Here is a 22,193-nt window from a genome sequence, read left to right on the forward strand (position 1 = left end):
GCCAGAAACCGGTCCTAGGAAGCTTGTTTCCGGTCCAGGGAAGGAATGGCTTGGCAGTTCGGGATGGACTGTTCCCATGAGGCACAGGGTCAGACTGATTTGCATATGGCCATGTCTGAACTGGGGTGGCAGAGTGGGCCAAAGAACGGTGATGGATCAAACCCAGATCTGCTGACTGGATGTGAGTGTTTGATTGGTTCTGATGCTCCGTCCATCACCACCCCCTTTCGTACCGCTTTGTTCGCCATAAGTTGGCAGGGTATGCTCAAACGTGAGTCCCTTGCTCACTTTGCCACTGGATTCAAGCAAGCCTGGCTGACGACGGGTGAAATGCCAGAAACTGGTCCTAGGAAGCTTGTTTCCGGTCCAGGGAAGGCATGGCTTGGCAGTTCGGGCTGGACTGTTCCCATGAGGCACAGGGTCAGACTGATGTGCATATGGCCATGTCTGAACTGGGGTGGCAGAGTGGGCCAAAGAACGGTGATGGATCAAACCCAGATCTGCTGACTGGGTGTGAGTGTTTGATTGGTTCTGATGCTCCGTCCATCACCACCCCCTTTTGTACCGCTTTGTTTGCCATAAGTTGGCAGAGTATGCTCAGACGTGAGTCCCTTGCTCACTTTGCTACTGGATTCAAGCAAGCCTGGCTGACGACGGCTGAAATGCCAGAAACCGGTCCTAGGAAGCTTGTTTCCGGTCCAGGGAAGGCATGGCTTGGCAGTTCGGGCTGGACTGTTCCCATGAGGCACAGGGTCAGACTGATTTGCATATGGCCATGTCTGAACTGGGGTGGCAGAGTGGGCCAAAGAACGGTGATGGAGCAAACCCAGATCTGCTGACTGGGTGTGAGTGTTTGATTGGTTCTGATGCTCCGTCCATCACCACCCCCTTTTGTACCGCTTTGTTCGCCATAAGTTGGCAGGGTATGCTCAGACGTGAGTCCCTTGCTCACTTTGCCACTGGATTCAAGCAAGCCTGGCTGACGACGGCTGAAATGCCAGAAACGTGTCCTAGGAAGCTTGTTTCCGGTCCAGGGAAGGCATGGCTTGGCAGTTCGGGCTGGACTGTTCCCATGAGGCACAGGGTCAGACTGATTTGCATATGGCCATGTCTGAACTGGGGTGGCAGAGTGGGCCAAATAACGGTGATGGATCAAACCCAGATCTGCTGACTGGGTGTGAGTGTTTGATTGGTTCTGATGCTCCGTCCATCACCACCCCCTTTTGTACCGCTTTGTTCGCCATAAGTTGGCAGGGTATGCTCAGACGTGAGTCCCTTGCTCACTTTGCCACTGGATTCAAGCAAGCCTGGCTGACGACGGCTGAAATGCCAGAAACCGGTCCTAGGAAGCTTGTTTCCGGTCCAGGGAAGGCATGGCTTGGCAGTTAGGGCTGGACTGTTACCATGAGGCAAAGGGTCAGACTGATTTGCATATGGCCATGTCTGAACTGGGGTGGCAGAGTGGGCCAAAGAACGGTGATGGATCAAACCCAGATCTGCTGACTGGGTGTGAGTGTTTGATTGGTTCTGATGCTCCGTCCGTCACCACCCCCTTTTGTACCGCTTTGTTCGCCATAAGTTGGCAGGGTATGCTCAGACGTGAGTCCCTTGCTCACTTTGCCACTGGATTCAAGCAAGCCTGGCTGACGACAGCTGAAATGCCAGAAACCGGTCCTAGGAAGCTTGTTTCCGGTCCAGGGAAGGCATGGCTGGGTAGTTCGGGCTGGACTGTTCCCATGAGGCACAGGGTCAGACTGATTTGCATAAGGCCATGTCTGAACTGGGGTGGCAGAGTGGGCCAAAGAACGGTGATGGATCAAACCCAGATCTGCTGACTGGGTGTGAGTGTTTGATTGGTTCTGATGCTCCGTCCATCACCACCCCCTTTTGTACCGCTTTGTTCGCCATAAGTTGGCAGGGTATGCTCAGACGCGAGTCCCTTGCTCACTTTGCCACTGGATTCAAGCAAGCCTGGGTGACGCCGGCTGAAATGCCAGAAACCGGTCCTAGGAAGCTTGTTTCCGGTCCAGGGAAGGCATGGCTTGGCAGTTCGGGCTGGACTGTTCCCATGAGGCACAGGGTCAGACTGATTTGCATACGGCCATGTCTGAACTGGGGTGGCAGAGTGGGCCAAAGAACGGTGATGGATCAAACCCAGATCTGCTGACTGGGTGTGAGTGTTTGATTGGTTCTGATGCTCTGTCCATCACCACCCCCTTTTGTACCGCTTTATTCGCCATAAGTTGGCAGGGTATGCTCAGACGCGAGTCCCTTGCTCACTTTGCCACTGGATTCAAGCAAGCCTGGCTGACGCCGGCTGAAATGCCAGAAACCGGTCCTAGGAAGCTTGTTTCCGGTCCAGGGAAGGCATGGCTTGGCAGTTTGGGCTGGACTGTTCCCATGAAGCACAGGGTCAGACTGATTTGCATACGGCCATGTCTGAACTGGGGTGGCAGAGTGGGCCAAAGAACGGTGATGGATCAAACCCAGATCTGCTGACTGGGTGTGAGTGTTTGATTGGTTCTGATGCTCTGTCCATCACCACCCCCTTTTGTACCGCTTTGTTCACCATAAATTGGCAGGGTATGCTCAGACGTGAGTCCCTTGCTCACTTTGCCACTGGATTCAAGCAAGCCTGGCTGACGACGGCTGAAATGCCAGAAACCGGTCCTAGGAAGCTTGTTTCCGGTCCAGGGAAGGCATGGCTTGGCAGTTCGGGCTGGACTGTTCCCATGAGGCACAGGGTCAGACTGATTTGCATATGGCCATGTCTGAACTGGGTTGGCAGAGTGGGCCAAAGAACGGTGATGGATCAAACCCAGATCTGCTGACTGGGTGTGAGTGTTTGATTGGTTCTGATGCTCCGTCCATCACCACCCCCTTTTGTACCGCTTTGTTCGACATAAGTTGGCAGGGTATGCTCAGACGCGAGTCCCTTGCTCACTTTGCCACTGGATTCAAGCAAGCCTGGCTGACGACGGCTGAAATGCCAGAAACCGGTCCTAGGAAGCTTGTTTCCGATCCAGGGAAGGCATGGCTTGGCATTTCGGGCTGGACTGTTCCCATGAGGCACAGGGTCAGACTTATTTGCATATGGCCATGTCTGAACTGGGGTGGCAGAGTGGGCCAAAGAAGGGTGATGGATCAAACCCAGATCTGCTGACTGGGTCTGAGTGTTTGATTGGTTCTGATGCTCTAGCCATCACCACCCCCTTTTGTACCGCTTTGTTTGCCATAAGTTGGCAGGGTATGCTCAGACGTGAGTCCCTTGCTCATTTTGCCACTGGATTCAAGCAAGCCTGGCTGACGACGGCTGAAATGCCAGAAACCGGTCCTAGGAAGCTTGTTTCCGGTCCAGGGAAGGCATGGCTTGGCAGTTCGGGCTGGACTGTTCCCATGAGGCACAGGGTCAGACTGATTTGCATATGGCCATGTCTGAACTGGGGTGGCAGAGTGGGCCAAAGAACGGTGATGGATCAAACCCAGATCTGCTGACTGGGTGTGAGTGTTTGATTGGTTCTGATGATCCGTCCATCACCACCCCCTTTTGTACCGCTTTGTACGCCATAAGTTGGCAGGGTATGCTCAGACGTGAGTCCCTTGCTCACTTTGCCACTGGATTCAAGCAAGCCTGGCTGACGACGGCTGAAATGCCAGAAACCGGTCCTAGGAAGCTTGTTTCCGGTCCAGGGAAGGCATGGCTTGGCAGTTCGGGCTGGACTGTTCCCATGAGGCACAGGGTCAGACTGATTTGCATATGGCCATGTCTGAACTGGGGTGGCAGAGTGGGCCAAAGAACGGTGATGGAACAAACCCAGATCTGCTGACTGGGTGTGAGTGTTTGATTGGTTCTGATGCTCCGTCCATCACCACCCCCTTTTGTACCGCTTTGTTCGCCATAAGTTGGCAGGGTATGCTCAGACGTGAGTCCCTTGCTCACTTTGCCACTGGATTCAAGCAAGCCTGGCTGACGACGGCTGAAATGCCAGAAACCGGTCTTAGGAAGCTTGTTTCCGGTCCAGGGAAGGCATGGCTTGGCAGTTCGGGCTGGACTGTTCCCATGAGGCACAGGGTCAGACTGATTTGCAAATTGCCATGTCTGAACTGGGGTGTCAGAGTGGGCCAAAGAACGGTGATGGATCAAACCCAGATCTGCTGACTGGGTGTGAGTGTTTGATTGGTTCTGATGCTCCGTCCATCACCACCCCCTTTTGTACCGCTTTGTTCGCCATAAGTTGGCAGGGTATGCTCAGACGTGAGTCCCTTGCTCACTTTGCCACTGGATTCAAGCAAGCCTGGCTGACGGCTGAAATGCCAGAAACCAGTCCTAGGAAGCTTGTTTCCGGTCCAGGGAAGGCATAGCTTGGCAGTTCGGGCTGGACTGTTCCCATGAGGCACAGGGTCAGACTGATTTGCATATGGCCATGTCTGAACTGGGGTGGCAGAGTGGGCTAAAGAACAGTGATGGATCAAACCCAGATCTGCTGACTGGGTGTGAGTGTTTGATTGGTTCTGATGCTCCGTCCATCACCACCCCCTTTTGTACCGCTTTGTTCGCCATAAGTTGGCAGGGTATGCTCAGACGTGAGTCCCTTGCTCACTTTGCCACTGGATTCAAGCAAGCCTGGCTGACGCCGGCTGAAATGCCAGAAACCGGTCCTAGGAAGCTTGTTTCCGGTCCAGGGAAGGCATGGCTTGGCAGTTCGGGCTGGACTGTTCCCATGAGGCACAGGGTCAGACTGATTTGCATATGGCCATGTCTGAACTGGGGTGGCAGAGTGGGCCAAAGAACGGTGATGGATCAAACCCAGATCTGCTGACTGGGTGTGAGTGTTTGATTGGTTCTGATGCTCCGTCCATCACCACCCCCTTTTGTACCGCTTTGTTCGCCATAAGTTGGCAGGGTATGCTCAGACGTGAGTCCCTTGCTCACTTTGCCACTGGATTCAAGCAAGCCTGGCTGACGACGGCTGAAATGCCAGAAACCGGTCCTAGGAAGCTTGTTTCCGGTCCAGGGAAGGCATGGCTTGCCAGTTAGGGCTGGACTATTACCATGAGGCAAAGGGTCAGACTGATTTGCATATGGCCATGTCTGAACTGGGGTGGCAGAGTGGGCCAAAGAACGGTGATGGATCAAACCCAGATCTGCTGACTGGGTGTGAGTGTTTGATTGGTTCTGATGCTCCGTCCATCACCACCCCCTTTTGTACCGCTTTGTTCGCCATAAGTTGGCAGGGTATGCTCAGACGTGAGTCCCTTGCTCACTTTGCCACTGGATTCAAGCAAGCCTGGTTGACGACGGCTGAAATGCCAGAAACCGGTCCTAGGAAGCTTGTTTCCGGTCCAGGGAAGGCATGGCTTGGCAGTTCGGGCTGGACTGTTCCCATGAGGCACAGGGTCAGACTGATTTGCAAATTGCCATGTCTGAACTGGGGTGTCAGAGTGGGCCAAAGAACGGTGATGGATCAAACCCAGATCTGCTGACTGGGTGTGAGTGTTTGATTGGTTCTGATGCTCCGTCCATCACCACCCCCTTTTGTACCGCTTTGTTCGCCATAAGTTGGCAGGGTATGCTCAGACGCGAGTCCCTTGCTCACTTTGCCACTGGATTCAAGCAAGCCTGGCTGACGACGGCTGAAATGCCAGAAACCGGTCCTAGGAAGCTTGTTTCCGGTCCAGGGAAGGCATGGCTTGGCAGTTCGGGCTGGACTGTTCCCATGAGGCACAGGGTCAGACTGATTTGCATATGGCCATGTCTGAACTGGGGTGGCAGAGTGGGCTAAAGAACAGTGATGGATCAAACCCAGATCTGCTGACTGGGTGTGAGTGTTTGATTGGTTCTGATGCTCCGTCCATCACCACCCCCTTTTGTACCGCTTTGTTCGCCATAAGTTGGCAGGGTATGCTCAGACGTGAGTCCCTTGCTCACTTTGCCACTGGATTCAAGCAAGCCTGGCTGACGCCGGCTGAAATGCCAGAAACCGGTCCTAGGAAGCTTGTTTCCGGTCCAGGGAAGGCATGGCTTGGCAGTTCGGGCTGGACTGTTCCCATGAGGCACAGGGTCAGACTGATTTGCATATGGCCATGTCTGAACTGGGGTGGCAGAGTGGGCTAAAGAACAGTGATGGATCAAACCCAGATCTGCTGACTGGGTGTGAGTGTTTGATTGGTTCTGATGCTCCGTCCATCACCACCCCCTTTTGTACCGCTTTGTTCGCCATAAGTTGGCATGGTATGCTCAGACGTGAGTCCCTTGCTCACTTTGCCACTGGATTCAAGCAAGCCTGGCGGACGACGGCTGAAATGCCAGAAACCGGTCCTAGGAAGCTTGTTTCCGGTCCAGGGAAGGCATGGCTTGGCAGTTCGGGCTGGACTGTTCCCATGAGGCACAGGGTCAGACTGATTTGCATATGGCCATGTCTGAACTGGGGTGGCAGAGTGGGCCAAAGAACGGTGATGGATCAAACCCAGATCTGCTGACTGGGTCTGAGTGTTTGATTGGTTCTGATGCTCTATCCATCACCACCCCCTTTTGTACCGCTTTGTTCGCCATAAGTTGGCAGGGTATGCTCACACGTGAGTCCCTTGCTCACTTTGCCACTGGATTCAAGCAAGCCTGGCGGACGACGGCTGAAATGCCAGAAACCGGTCCTAGGAAGCTTGTTTCCGGTCCAGGGAAGGCATGGCTTGGCAGTTCGGGCTGGACTGTTCCCATGAGGCACAGGGTCAGACTGATTTGCATATGGCCATGTCTGAACTGGGGAGGCAGAGTGGGCCAAAGAACGGTGATGGATCAAACCCAGATCTGCTGACTGGGTGTGAGTGTTTGATTGGTTCTGATGATCCGTCCATCACCACCCCCTTTTGTACCGCTTTGTTCGCCATAAGTTGGCAGGGTATGCTCAGACGTGAGTCCCTTGCTCACTTTGCCACTGGATTCAAGCAAGCCTGGCTGACGACGGCTGAAATGCCAGAAACCGGTCCTAGGAAGCTTGTTTCCGGTCCAGGGAAGGCATGGCTTGGCAGTTCGGGCTGGACTGTTCCCATGAGGCACAGGGTCAGACTGATTTGCATATGGCCATGTCTGAACTGGGGTGGCAGAGTGGGCCAAAGAACGGTGATGGATCAAACCCAAATCTGCTGACTGGGTGTGAGTGTTTGATTGGTTCTGATGCTCCGTCCATCACCACCCCCTTTCGTACCGCTTTGTTCGCCATAAGTTGGCAGGGTATGCTCAGACGCGAGTCCCTTGCTCACTTTGCCACTGGATTCAAGCAAGCCTGGCTGACGACGGCTGAAATGCCAGAAACCGGTCCTAGGAAGCTTGTTTCCGGTCCAGGGAAGGCATGGCTTGGCAGTTCGGGCTGGACTGTTCCCATGAGGCACAGGGTCAGACTGATTTGCATATGGCCATGTCTGAACTGGGGTGGCAGAGTGGGCCAAAGAACGGTGATGGATCAAACCCAGATCTGCTGACTGGGTGTGAGTGTTTGATTGGTTCTGATGCTCCGTCCATCACCACCCCCTTTCGTACCGCTTTGTTCGCCATAAGTTGGCAGGGTATGCTCAAACGTGAGTCCCTTGCTCACTTTGCCACTGGATTCAAGCAAGCCTGGCTGACGACGGGTGAAATGCCAGAAACTGGTCCTAGGAAGCTTGTTTCCGGTCCAGGGAAGGCATCGCTTGGCAGTTCAGGCTGGACTGTTCCCATGAGGCACAGGGTCAGACTGATTTGCATATGGCCATGTCTGAACTGGGGTGGCAGAGTGGGCCAAAGAACGGTGATGGATCAAACCCAGATCTGCTGACTGGGCGTGAGTGTTTGATTGGTTCTGATGCTCCGTCCATCACCACCCCCTTTTGTACCGCTTTGTTCGCCATAAGTTGGCAGGGTATGCTCAGACGCGAGTCCCTTGCTCACTTTGCCACTGGATTCAAGCAAGCCTGGCTGACGACGGCTGAAATGCCAGAAACCGGTCCTAAGAAGCTTGTTTCCGGTCCAGGGAAGGCATGGCTTAGCAGTTCGGGCTGGACTGTTCCCATGAGGCACAGGGTCAGACTGATTTGCATATGGCCATGTCTGAACTGGGGTGGCAGAGTGGGCCAAAGAACGGTGATGGATCAAACCCAGATCTGCTGACTGGGCGTGAGTATTTGATTGGTTCTGATGCTCCGTCCATCACCACCCCCTTTTGTACCGCTTTGTTCGCCATAAGTTGGCAGGGTATGCTCAGACGCGAGTCCCTTGCTCACTTTGCCACTGGATTCAAGCAAGCCTGGCTGACGCCGGCTGAAATGCCAGTAACCGGTCCTAGGAAGCTTGTTTCCGGGCCAGGGAAGGCATGGCTTGGCAGTTCGGGCTGGACTGTTCCCATGAGGCACAGGGTCAGACTGATTTGCATATGGCCATGTCTGAACTGGGGTGGCAGAGTGGGCCAAAGAATGGTGATGGATCAAACCCAGATCTGCTGACTTGGTGTGAGTGTTTGATTGGTTCTGATGCTCCGTCCATCACCACCCCCTTTTGTACCGCTTTGTTCGCCATAAGTTGGCAGGGTATGCTCAGACGCGAGTCCCTTGCTCACTTTGCCACTGGATTCAAGCAAGCCTGGCTGACGACGGCTAAAATGCCAGAAACCGGTCCTAGGAAGCTTGTTTCCGGTCCAGGGAAGGCATGGCTTGGCAGTTCGGGCTGGACTGTTCCCATGAGGCACAGGGTCAGACTGATTTGCATATGGCCATGTCTGAACTGGGGTGGCAGAGTGGGCCAAAGAACGGTGATGGATCAAACCCAGATCTGCTGACTGGGTGTGAGTGTTTGATTGGTTCTGATGCTCCGTCCATCACCACCCCCTTTCGTACCGCTTTGTTCGCCATAAGTTGGCAGGGTATGCTCAGACGCGAGTCCCTTGCTCACTTTGCCACTGGATTCAAGCAAGCCTGGCTGACGACGGGTGAAATGCCAGAAACTGGTCCTAGGAAGCTTGTTTCCGGTCCAGGGAAGGCATGGCTTGGCAGTTCGGGCTGGACTGTTCCCATGAGGCACAGGGTCAGACTGATGTGCATATGGCCATGTCTGAACTGGGGTGGCAGAGTGGGCCAAAGAACGGTGATGGATCAAACCCAGATCTGCTGACTGGGTGTGAGTGTTTGATTGGTTCTGATGCTCCGTCCATCACCACCCCCTTTTGTACCGCTTTGTTTGCCATAAGTTGGCAGAGTATGCTCAGACGTGAGTCCCTTGCTCACTTTACTACTGGATTCAAGCAAGCCTGGCTGACGACGGCTGAAATGCCAGAAACCGGTCCTAGGAAGCTTGTTTCCGGTCCAGGGAAGGCATGGCTTGGCAGTTCGGGCTGGACTGTTCCCATGAGGCACAGGGTCAGACTGATTTGCATATGGCCATGTCTGAACTGGGGTGGCAGAGTGGGCCAAAGAACGCCGATGGAGCAAACCCAGATCTGCTGACTGGGTGTGAGTGTTTGATTGGTTCTGATGCTCCGTCCATCACCACCCCCTTTTGTACCGCTTTGTTCGCCATAAGTTGGCAGGGTATGCTCAGACGTGAGTCCCTTGCTCACTTTGCCACTGGATTCAAGCAAGCCTGGCTGACGACGGCTGAAATGCCAGAAACCAGTCCTAGGAAGCTTGTTTCCGGTCCAGGGAAGGCATGGCTTGGCAGTTCGGGCTGGACTGTTCCCATGAGGCACAGGGTCAGACTGATTTGCATATGGCCATGTCTGAACTGGGGTGGCAGAGTGGGCCAAAGAACGGTGATGGATCAAACCCAGATCTGCTGACTGGGTGTGAGTGTTTGATTGGTTCTGATGCTCCGTCCATCACCACCCCCTTTTGTACCGCTTTGTTCGCCATAAGTTGGCAGGGTATGCTCAGACGCGAGTCCCTTGCTCACTTTGCCACTGGATTCAAGCAAGCCTGGCTGACGACGGCTGAAATGCCAGAAACCGGTCCTAGGAAGCTTGTTTCCGGTCCAGGGAAGGAATGGCTTGGCAGTTCGGGCTGGACTGTTCCCATGAGGCACAGGGTCAGACTGATTTGCATATGGCCATGTCTGAACTGGGGTGGCAGAGTGGGCCAAAGAACGGTGATGGATCAAACCCAGATCTGCTGACTGGGTGTGAGTGTTTGATTGGTTCGGATGCTCCGTCCATCACCACCCCCTTTCGTACCGCTTTGTTCGCCATAAGTTGGCAGAGTATGCTCAAACGTGAGTCCCTTGCTCACTTTGCCACTGGATTCAAGCAAGCCTGGCTGACGACGGGTGAAATGCCAGAAACTGGTCCTAGGAAGCTTGTTTCCGGTCCAGGGAAGGCATGGCTTGGCAGTTCGGGCTGGACTGTTCCCATGAGGCACAGGGTCAGACTGATGTGCATATGGCCATGTGTTGGAAGGCGGACCCCGAGGAGTCGGTGAGACCACCAAGGGGGGGCCCTCTCACTGCACGAAGTAGCCGAGCGCTGCCGAGAAGTCTCCTGAGAGATCCTTCTCCTATCCCGTACTAGCACAGTAACACCACCACACCGGACTCAAGGAGGTTGTCTCAAGACAAGCAATTCTTTATCATCAATAAAAGGTTACGAGTTCAATATTTACACGAAGGGATCGAGGGATCCACCAAAAGTCTCAATGTCTCTTTGGAAGGGTAGGGGTAGCGGGACAGTCTTTGGCAGGAATGTGGTACGAGGGTACCTGGGGCCCAGTTCTTATCCTCACGCTGGAGGACCTCCGATCTCGGAGGGGTCGAGCCGCGACGGCGTCAGCAGGGCTCTGGCGTACAGTTCGGGGAGAGCCGCGATTCAATCAGCAGGGCTCTCAAGATGGTTTCTGCTCAGCTCGAGCCGCGACGTCGTCAGCAGGGCTCCGAGGGAGGTTCCAGCGAGGTTGGGCCGCGACGGCGTCTGCAGGGCTCCGATGTTCCAGGTGGTTCAAAGTGTTCACAAGAAGGAGCCGCGACGCAGTCAGCAGGGCTCGTGATGGTTCCGACAAGAGTTCTTCTCCGTAGGGTCAGCCGCGATTCAATCAGCAGGGCTCTCGACTCCGGGATACAACTGCCGAGCTGTGGTGGGGTCGCCCCAGATATAGGTCTGGAGCCCTTTGATGTCCGGACCTATGCGCCCGAGGGGGCGGAGTGGCCGGGTGGAGGTGGCCAGACGCCCAGCAGGAGAGGCGCCAGGCCCATGGGAGTTTGCAGGGTGATCACACCTCGAGAGGGGAGGACAGTTGGGGGTCCCATCGATACTGTCCTCCGCCGGGGCGATGAATGGTTCCTGCGGTACCCCCTGGCCAGTTCGTGGTGCCTCGATGTCGGGGCTTCGTTGGGGTCGAGGCTGGGTTGAGCGGGGTCGCGCCGGCTGGGGCACGGTGTGACGGGGATGCCAACAAGATGGCGGAGCCACGAGGAGTATGCGACCACGTGTAGCTCCGGGTGAAGGGCCTTGGTGCAGTCCAGACGGGTGGCCCGTGACGGCCGGGGCGGGGAACGGCCACAATCCAGGGGGTTAAGGACCACGCCACGAGGCCAGGTCCAACAGGCGTCCCCCCCAGCCGAAGGCATGGAGAGTCACCCATCTCCTTGGGGATTCTCCTCGTCAAGGCGGAAGAAGCGGGACAGGCCGTCGGCGTTGGCGTGGTCATTGCCGGGCCGGTGTTCGACGTCAAAGTCCATCCCTTGTAGCGAGATGGACCATCGCAGCAGCTTGGGGTTCTCGCCCCGCATTCGCATTAACCATTGCAAGGGCCGGTGGTCGGTCTGGACCCGGAAGTGGGCGCCAAAGAGGTAGGGCCGGAGCTTCTTGAGGGCCCACACCACAGCGAAGGCCTCGCGCTCAATAGTGCTCCAGCGTTGCTCCCGGGGCAGTAGTCGCCGGCTGATGAAGGCCACTGGTCTGTCGAGCCCCCTTTCGTCAGTTTGGGAGAGGACGGCCCCGATCCCATACTCGGAGGCGTCCGTCTGTACCACGAACTCCTTCTGGTAGTCCGGGGCTTGCAGCACCGGAGCAGTACACATGGCCGTTTTGAGGGTGTCGAAGGCTGTTTGGCAGCGGGGTGTCCAGTGTACCTTCTTGGGCTGTTTTTTGGACGTTAACTCTGTGAGGGGGCCCACAATGCTCCCATAGTCCCGGATAAACCGCCGGTAGTATCCGGTGAGGCCCAGGAAGGCCCGGACAGCGGTCTGGGTAGTGGGGGGTTCCCAGGTCTGGATGGCATCTATCTTCGCTTGGAGGGGGGCCACCTGCCCGCTCCCCACTTGATGGCCCAGGTAGGTCACGGATCCGTGGCCGATTTGGCATTTGCTGGCCTTGATTGTGAGCCCGGCCCGCTGGAGGGCGGCCAGGACGGCCTCCAGGTGGAGGAGGTGCTCGGCCCAGTGGTTGCTGTACACGGCAATGTCATCTAAGTAGGCCGCGCTGAAGGCCTCAAGCCCGGCCAAAACCTTGTTCACCAGTCTCTGGAAGGTGGCCGGGGCGTTCTTCACTCCGAAGGGCATCACCCGAAAGTGGTAATGCCCATCCGGAGTCGAAAAGGCGGATCTTTCTTGGGCGCCGGGGGTGAGCTGGATTTGCCAGTACCCAGCGGTGAGGTCCAGCGTGCTCAAGTAGCGAGCGGCCCCTAGGCGGTCGATCAGTTCGTCGGCCCGGGGTATCGGGTGTGCGTCCGTCTTGGTTACTACATTCAGGGCTCGGTAGTCCACGCAGAATCGCAACTCCGGGGGGTGACCGGGAGCTGCGGCCTTGGGCACCAGGACGACAGGGCTGGCCCACGGGCTGTCGGAAGGCTCGATGACCCCCAGGGCCAGCATCTTCGCTACTTCGGCCTGGATGCAGGCCCGCACTCGGTCAGGCACCCGGTAGGCTCTGTGTCGTATGGGGGGGTTCTCCCCGGTGTCGACGTCGTGGACGCACCAGTGGGTCACCCCCGGGGTGAGAGAGAAGAGGGCTGCGTAGTCCCGCAGTAATCGCTGGCAGTCGTTGCGCTGCTCCGGGGTCAGGGATGAGGCGAGTTGGACCCCTTCGATCGATCCATCGTGACTGTCGGATTGCAAGAGGTCGGGCAAGGGCTCGGAGTCGTCCTCGCTCCCCTCGTCGGTCGCCAGTAGCAGGCTCAGTTCGGTCCGGGCGAAGTGGGGTTTTAGCCTGTTCGCATGTAGGACCCGGAGGGGGTTCCGGGGGGACTCCAGATCGACCAGGTAGGTGACAGGACTTTTCTTCTCCACCACCTTGAAGGGCCCGGTCCACTTGTCCTGGAGGGCGCCGGGTTCGACCGGGGCCATGACCCATACTTTCTGACCTGGCTCGAATTCTACCGTAGAAGTGTTGCGATCGTACCACCGCTTCATGTCCTCCTGGCTGGCCTCGAGGTTGGCTTCGGCTATGGCTCGGAACTTGCGGGTCTGGTTTCGGAGGGTCAGGAGGTATCGGTAGACGTCAGGAGGGGCGCCTCGGGGCTTCATCTCCCAGCCCTCCTTGACCAGGCTGAGTGGTCCGTGGACCGGGTGCCCATACAATAGTTCAAACGGGCTGAACCCCAGGGACTTCTGCGGGACCTCCCGATAGGCAAACAGGAGGCAGGGCAGCAGGACATCCCATTTCCGCCTGAGGGGTTCTTCCAGGCCCTGGATCATCCCTTTCAATGTTCGGTTGAACCGCTCAACCAGCCCGTTCCCCTGAGGGTGATATGGGGTCGTGAACTTGTATGTGACCCCGCATTGTTGCCACAGGGACCGCATGTACCTGGAGATAAAGTTCGTGCCACGGTCGCTCACCACTTCGCTGGGGAATCCCACTCGGGAGAAGATCCCCATCAAGGCCCGGCCTACCACAGGGGCCGTTATAGTTCTGAGCGGGACCGCCTCCGGGTACCTGGTGGCGTGGTCCACGAGGACCAGGATGAAGCGGTGGCCCAGGGCGGTTTGGGGGTCCAGGGGTCCCACAATGTCGATTCCGACTCGTTCAAACGGGGTGCTGACGGCGGGAAAGGGCTGGAGGGGGGCCTTGACCCGACCCCCCGTCTTTCCGCTGGCTTGGCAGGTCTGGCAGGACCGGCAGTGGTTGTCCACATCTCTCCGCATCCGAGGCCAGTAGAAGTGGGTCACCAGACGACTGTACGTTTTGTCTTGCCCCAAGTGTCCGGCGAGGGGCACATCATGGGCCAGGTTGAGAAGGAACTCCCGGAAGCGGAGGGGGACCACCAACACGCGGCCGGCCCCGAGTTCTGCCACTTTCTGTTCACTGTACAACAGGCCCTCGGCCCAGTAGATCCAGTGGGTGCCGGTCTGGTCACCGTTGGCTTGCGCGGTCGCCTGCTGTCGGACCCCTTCGAGAGAGGGACAGGACTGTTGCTCTTGCTGGAACTGCTCTCGGGTGGGGCCCCCTTCATGTTGCCATTGCGTCAGTTCTGGTAGGGCGCTCGGAGAAGCCATCTCTTCGGGGGAGGATTCGCTGGGCCCGGGGTCGGTGTCCGCCTCCTCCTCGCTGCTGGCGGGAGGGGGTGTGAGCCCCTCGGGTCGGGCCGTCCCGGAGGTCGAGGAGGAGCGGGGGGCCTGGGCGGTCATGGACCGGGTGATGGCGCAGGCCCAATCAGCCAGTCCCAACATTCGGAGGTGCTCTCGTCGTTCTACTTGAGCCCAGGGGGAACTCTCCAAGTCGTTCCCCAGGAGGCAGTCGACCGGGGCATCGTCGCGCACCGTCACCTTCAGCAGGCCCGTCACCCCTCCCCACTCGAAGGGGACCAGGGCCATCTGGCATAGGCTTTCACTGTTGTCGGCCGTCCGCACAGGGCACAGCACATTCGGTAGAATCTGTTCAGGGGTCACCAGGTGGCAGCGGACAGCGGTGATACTGGCGCCGGTGTCGCGAAGGGCTTCGGCCCGTTGTCCGTTGACCGTGACCTGCTGCCGGTACTTCTGGGTGTTGGTTGGGATGGGGGTGCAGGGTACCATCTCTCGGCTACCCAGGCAGACCAGGGACATGGCTGCCGGCTCCCACTCAGTGTTTTCTCGGTCGAGGGCCTCTTCTTCCTCCTCTCCCCCCAAGGCGGCGGCTGTCAGCTGCCGGGGCGGGGGCCCGCCGGCCCCGTTTCTTCGGTTCAGGGGGCAGGCCGGGTCGCTGGCAAAGTGTCCGGTTTGTTGGCAGCCATAGCAGGTCACTGGTGGCCGTGGTCCGGGTCGGGCCGGGCCCACCCTTCGCGCTAGGCTCGGGGAGAGATGTGGCTGCTGTGGCCCGCGAGGGGGGCTCCTGGGGGCCCCAGCGGGAGGGTCTCGGTTCCTGTTCGGCCCTCCCCCCCCACCGCGCTGGCGTGGGGGTCCGTTGGGGTTCCTCTGGTACTCCCCCATTGAGCTCCGGGGGACCCGGGAGTTGACCCATCGATCGGCCTCGACGGCAAGTTTTCGCGGGTCGGTCATTTTGCTGTCGAGGAGGTGCTGTCTCAGTTCCACGAAGCAATTATTGGAAAGGTGTTCCCAGACGATGAGGTCGACCAGTTGTCCGTAGGTGGTTACTTTGCTGCCTTTGATCCACCCTTCTAGGGCCCGACTGAAAAAGTCCACATATTCCACCCATGTGGTACCCGGGATTTTCTTGCAGTCTCGGAACCGCTGGCGGTACATCTCCGCTGTTAGCCCGTATCGGGTGAGCAGGGCCTCCTTCATGTGATCGTAGGAGGTCATCACCTCCTCCGGTAGCTGGAGCAGCGTGTCCCGCCCTTCACTCAGGAATCGCCCTCACAGGCCTGCGCCCCAGTCTTTTCGGGGCACCCGATGGGAGGTCATGGCCACCTCGTAGGCCTTGAACCATTGTTGGATATCGTCATTCTTGTAATACTCCTTGACGACCTCCTTCGGGATATGCACCTTGGCCTCGGGGGGCGGTAGAGTGTCTCTAGTACTGGGGGTGTTGGTCCCTCCGTTCTTGGCCTTGATCTCGAGCTCCTTGAGACTGCGCTCGTGCTCAAGAGTTAGTTTCTTTTCCTCCAACTCCCGGTGTCGTCTCTTCTCTTCTATTTCTTCTTGAAGGCGTAGCTGCTCGAGGGCCAGTTTCTTTTCTGCCAGCTGGAGTTCGCCGTCCAGCCGCAGTCGGGCGAGCTCTAGTTCGTGGCTCCGGACCTTTTCCCGCTCTCGTATTTCTTCCTCGGAGAGGCCGGTTTCTAGGCTCTTTCTTCCTCCGGTTGCCGGGGTCAGTGCGGTTGCTGTGGTCTCCGTCAGGGGCAAGGGCCCTTCTTCCTGGGAGGGGCCTGCCCCAGCCTCCAACCATGCCCTCAGAGCTTTCTGCATCTCTTCCTTGGTACCGAGGCTGGTGGTTGCAATGCCTTTGTCTCTGCAGAACTGTTTTAATTCTTTGTGCGTATATTCTTCCAGCCGTTCGGGCTGGAACTCCATTGTCGCGTTGTTTTCCTGGCTGCTCATGATGCTATTCGTTTGGATGGGTAGCTAGTGGGTACTGGCTGGTACGTACTGCGTTCGGCTCGGATCCCGTCGCTGGCCACCAAATGTTGGAAGGCGGACCCCGAGGAGTCGGTGAGACCACCAAGGGGGGGCCCTCTCACTGCACGAAGTAGCCGAGCGCTGCCGAGAAGTCTCCTGAGAGATCCTTCTCCTATCCCGTACTAGCACAGTAACACCACCACACCGGACTCAAGGAGGTTGTCTCAAGACAAGCAATTCTTTATCATCAATAAAAGGTTACGAGTTCAATATTTACACGAAGGGATCGAGGGATCCACCAAAAGTCTCAATGTCTCTTTGGAAGGGTAGGGGTAGCGGGACAGTCTTTGGCAGGAATGTGGTACGAGGGTACCTGGGGCCCAGTTCTTATCCTCACGCTGGAGGACCTCCGATCTCGGAGGGGTCGAGCCGCGACGGCGTCAGCAGGGCTCTGGCGTACAGTTCGGGGAGAGCCGCGATTCAATCAGCAGGGCTCTCAAGATGGTTTCTGCTCAGCTCGAGCCGCGACGTCGTCAGCAGGGCTCCGAGGGAGGTTCCAGCGAGGTTGGGCCGCGACGGCGTCTGCAGGGCTCCGATGTTCCAGGTGGTTCAAAGTGTTCACAAGAAGGAGCCGCGACGCAGTCAGCAGGGCTCGTGATGGTTCCGACAAGAGTTCTTCTCCGTAGGGTCAGCCGCGATTCAATCAGCAGGGCTCTCGACTCCGGGATACAACTGGCGAGCTGTGGTGGGGTCGCCCCAGATATAGGTCTGGAGCCCTTTGATGTCCGGACCTATGCGCCCGAGGGGGCGGAGTGGCCGGGTGGAGGTGGCTAGACGCCCAGCAGGAGAGGCGCCAGGCCCATGGGAGTTTGCAGGGTGATCACACCTCGAGAGGGGAGGACAGTTGGGGGTCCCATCGATACTGTCCTCCGCCGGGGCGATGAATGGTTCCTGCGGTACCCCCTGGCCAGTTCGTGGTGCCTCGATGTCGGGGCTTCGTTGGGGTCGAGGCTGGGTTGAGCGGGGTCGCGCCGGCTGGGGCACGGTGTGACGGGGATGCCAACAAGATGGCGGAGCCACGAGGAGTATGCGACCACGTGTAGCTCCGGGTGAAGGGCCTTGGTGCAGTCCAGACGGGTGGCCCGTGACGGCCGGGGCGGGGAACGGCCACAATCCAGGGGGTTAAGGACCACGCCACGAGGCCAGGTCCAACAGCATGTCTGAACTGGGGTGGCAGAGTGGGCCAAAGAACGGTGATGGATCAAACCCAGATCTGCTGACGGGTGTGAGTGTTTGATTGGTTCTGATGCTCCGTCCATCACCACCCCCTTTTGTACCGCTTTGTTTGCCATAAGTTGGCAGAGTATGCTCAGACGTGAGTCCCTTGCTCACTTTGCTACTGGATTCAAGCAAGCCTGGCTGACGACGGCTGAAATGCCAGAAACCGGTCCTAGGAAGCTTGTTTCCGGTCCAGGGAAGGCATGGCTTGGCAGTTCGGGCTGGACTGTTCCCATGAGGCACAGGGTCAGACTGATTTGCATATGGCCATGTCTGAACTGGGGTGGCAGAGTGGGCCAAAGAACGGTGATGGAGCAAACCCAGATCTGCTGACTGGGTGTGAGTGTTTGATTGGTTCTGATGCTCCGTCCATCACCACCCCCTTTTGTACCGCTTTGTTCGCCATAAGTTGGCAGGGTATGCTCAGACGTGAGTCCCTTGCTCACTTTGCCACTGGATTCAAGCAAGCCTGGCTGACGACGGCTGAAATGCCAGAAACCAGTCCTAGGAAGCTTGTTTCCGGTCCAGGGAAGGCATGGCTTGGCAGTTCGGGCTGGACTGTTCCCATGAGGCACAGGGTCAGACTGATTTGCATATGGCCATGTCTGAACTGGGGTGGCAGAGTGGGCCAAAGAACGGTGATGGATCAAACCCAGATCTGCTGACTGGGTGTGAGTGTTTGATTGGTTCTGATGCTCCGTCCATCACCACCCCCTTTTGTACCGCTTTGTTCGCCATAAGTTGGCAGGGTATGCTCAGACGTGAGTCCCTTGCTCACTTTGCCACTGGATTCAAGCAAGCCTGGCTGACGACGGCTGAAATGCCAGAAACCGGTCCTAGGAAGCTTGTTTCCAGTCCAGGGAAGGCATGGCTTGGCAGTTAGGGCTTGACTGTTCCCATGAGGCAAAGGGTCAGACTGATTTGCATATGGCCATGTCTGAACTGGGGTGGCAGAGTGGGCCAAAGAACGGTGATGGATCAAACCCAGATCTGCTGACTGGGTGTGAGTGTTTGATTGGTTCTGATGCTCCGTCCATCACCACCCCCTTTTGTACCGCTTTGTTTGCCATAAGTTGGCAGAGTATGCTCAGACGTGAGTCCCTTGCTCACTTTACTACTGGATTCAAGCAAGCCTGGCTGACGACGGCTGAAATGCCAGAAACCGGTCCTAGGAAGCTTGTTTCCGGTCCAGGGAAGGCATGGCTTGGCAGTTCGGGCTGGACTGTTCCCATGAGGCACAGGGTCAGACTGATTTGCATATGGCCATGTCTGAACTGGGGTGGCAGAGTGGGCCAAAGAACGCCGATGGAGCAAACCCAGATCTGCTGACTGGGTGTGAGTGTTTGATTGGTTCTGATGCTCCGTCCATCACCACCCCCTTTTGTACCGCTTTGTTCGCCATAAGTTGGCAGGGTATGCTCAGACGTGAGTCCCTTGCTCACTTTGCCACTGGATTCAAGCAAGCCTGGCTGACGACGGCTGAAATGCCAGAAACCAGTCCTAGGAAGCTTGTTTCCGGTCCAGGGAAGGCATGGCTTGGCAGTTCGGGCTGGACTGTTCCCATGAGGCACAGGGTCAGACTGATTTGCATATGGCCATGTCTGAACTGGGGTGGCAGAGTGGGCCAAAGAACGGTGATGGATCAAACCCAGATCTGCTGACTGGGTGTGAGTGTTTGATTGGTTCTGATGCTCCGTCCATCACCACCCCCTTTTGTACCGCTTTGTTCGCCATAAGTTGGCAGGGTATGCTCAGACGCGAGTCCCTTGCTCACTTTGCCACTGGATTCAAGCAAGCCTGGCTGACGACGGCTGAAATGCCAGAAACCGGTCCTAGGAAGCTTGTTTCCGGTCCAGGGAAGGAATGGCTTGGCAGTTCGGGCTGGACTGTTCCCATGAGGCACAGGGTCAGACTGATTTGCATATGGCCATGTCTGAACTGGGGTGGCAGAGTGGGCCAAAGAACGGTGATGGATCAAACCCAGATCTGCTGACTGGGTGTGAGTGTTTGATTGGTTCGGATGCTCCGTCCATCACCACCCCCTTTCGTACCGCTTTGTTCGCCATAAGTTGGCAGAGTATGCTCAAACGTGAGTCCCTTGCTCACTTTGCCACTGGATTCAAGCAAGCCTGGCTGACGACGGGTGAAATGCCAGAAACTGGTCCTAGGAAGCTTGTTTCCGGTCCAGGGAAGGCATGGCTTGGCAGTTCGGGCTGGACTGTTCCCATGAGGCACAGGGTCAGACTGATTTGCATATGGCCATGTCTGAGCTGGGGTGGCAGAGTGGGCCAAAGAACGGTGATGGATCAAACCCAGATCTGCTGACTGGGTGTGAGTGTTTGATTGGTTCTGATGCTCCATCCATCACCACCCCCTTTCGTACCGCTTTGTTCGCCATAAGTTGGCAGGGTATGCTCAGACGCGAGTCCCTTGCTCACTTTGCCACTGGATTCAAGCAAGCCTGGCTGACGACGGCTGAAATGCCAGAAACCGGTCCTAGGAAGCTTGTTTCCGGTCCAGGGAAGGCATGGCTTGGCAGTTCGGGCTAGACTGTTCCCATGAGGCACAGGGTCAGACTGATTTGCATATGGCCATGTCTGAACTGGGGTGGCAGAGTGGGCCAAAGAACGGTGATGGATCAAACCCAGATCTGCTGACTGGGTGTGAGTGTTTGATTGGTTCTGATGCTCCGTCCATCACCACCCCCTTTCGTACCGCTTTGTTCGCCATAAGTTGGCAGGGTATGCTCAGACGTGAGTCCCTTGCTCACTTTGCCACTGGATTCAAGCAAGCCTGGCTGACGACGGCTGAAATGCCAGAAACCAGTCCTAGGAAGCTTGTTTCCGGTCCAGGGAAGGCATGGCTTGGCAGTTCGGGCTGGACTGTTCCCATGAGGCACAGGGTCAGACTGATTTGCATATGGCCATGTCTGAACTGGGGTGGCAGAGTGGGCAAAAGAACAGTGATGGATCAAACCCAGATCTGCTGACTGGGTGTGAGTGTTTGATTGGTTCTGATGCTCCGTCCATTACCACCCCCTTTTGTACCGCTTTGTTCGCCATAAGTTGGCAGGGTATGCTCAGACGTGAGTCCCTTGCTCACTTTGCCACTGGATTCAAGCAAGCCTGGCTGACGCCGGCTGAAATGCCAGAAACCGGTCCTAGGATGCTTGTTTCCGGTCCAGGGAAGGCATGGCTTGGCAGTTCGGGCTGGACTGTTCCCATGAGGCACAGGGTCAGACTGATTTGCATATGGCCATGTCTGAACTGGGGTGGCAGAGTGGGCCAAAGAACGGTGATGGATCAAACCCAGATCTGCTGACTGGGTGTGAGTGTTTGATTGGTTCTGATGCTCCGTCCGTCACCACCCCCTTTTGTACCGCTTTGTTCGCCATAAGTTGGCAGGGTATGCTCAGACGTGAGTCCCTTGCTCACTTTGCCACTGGATTCAAGCAAGCCTGGCTGACGACGGCTGAAATGCCAGAAACCGGTCCTAGGAAGCTTGTTTCCGGTCCAGGGAAGGCATGGCTGGGCAGTTCCGGCTGGACTGTTCCCATGAGGCACAGGGTCAGACTGATTTGCATATGGCCATGTCTGAACTGGGGTGGCAGAGTGGGCCAAAGAACGGTGATGGATCAAACCCAGATCTGCTGACTGGGTGTGAGTGTTTGATTGGTTCTGATGCTCAGTCCATCACCACCCCCTTTTGTACCGCTTTGTTCGCCATAAGTTGGCAGGGTATGCTCAGACGCGAGTCCCTTGCTCACTTTGCCACTGGATTCAAGCAAGCCTGGGTGACGCCGGCTGAAATGCCAGAAACCGGTCCTAGGAAGCTTGTTTCCGATCCAGGGAAGGCATGGCTTGGCAGTTCGGGCTGGACTGTTCCCATGAGGCACAGGGTCAGACTGATTTCCATATGGCCATGTCTGAACTGGGGTGGCAGAGTGGGCAAAAGAACAGTGATGGATCAAACCCAGATCTGCTGACTGGGTGTGAGTGTTTGATTGGTTCTGATGCTCCGTCCATCACCACCCCCTTTTGTACCGCTTTGTTCGCCATAAGTTGGCAGGGTATGCTCAGACGTGAGTCCCTTGCTCACTTTGCCACTGGATTCAAGCAAGCCTGGCTGACGCCGGCTGAAATGCCAGAAACCGGTCCTAGGATGCTTGTTTCCGGTCCAGGGAAGGCATGGCTTGGCAGTTCGGGCTGGACTGTTCCCATGAGGCACAGGGTCAGACTGATTTGCATATGGCCATGTCTGAACTGGGGTGGCAGAGTGGGCCAAAGAACGGTGATGGATCAAACCCAGATCTGCTGACTGGGTGTGAGTGTTTGATTGGTTTTGATGCTCCGTCCATCACCACCCCCTTTTGTACCGCTTTGTTCGCCATAAGTTGGCAGGGTATGCTCAGACGTGAGTCCCTTGCTCACTTTGCCACTGGATTCAAGCAAGCCTGGCTGACGACGGCTGAAATGCC

Source organism: Triturus cristatus, chromosome 12 (genome assembly GCF_964204655.1).
Source record: "Triturus cristatus chromosome 12, aTriCri1.1, whole genome shotgun sequence".
Lineage (NCBI taxonomy): Eukaryota > Metazoa > Chordata > Amphibia > Caudata > Salamandridae > Triturus > Triturus cristatus.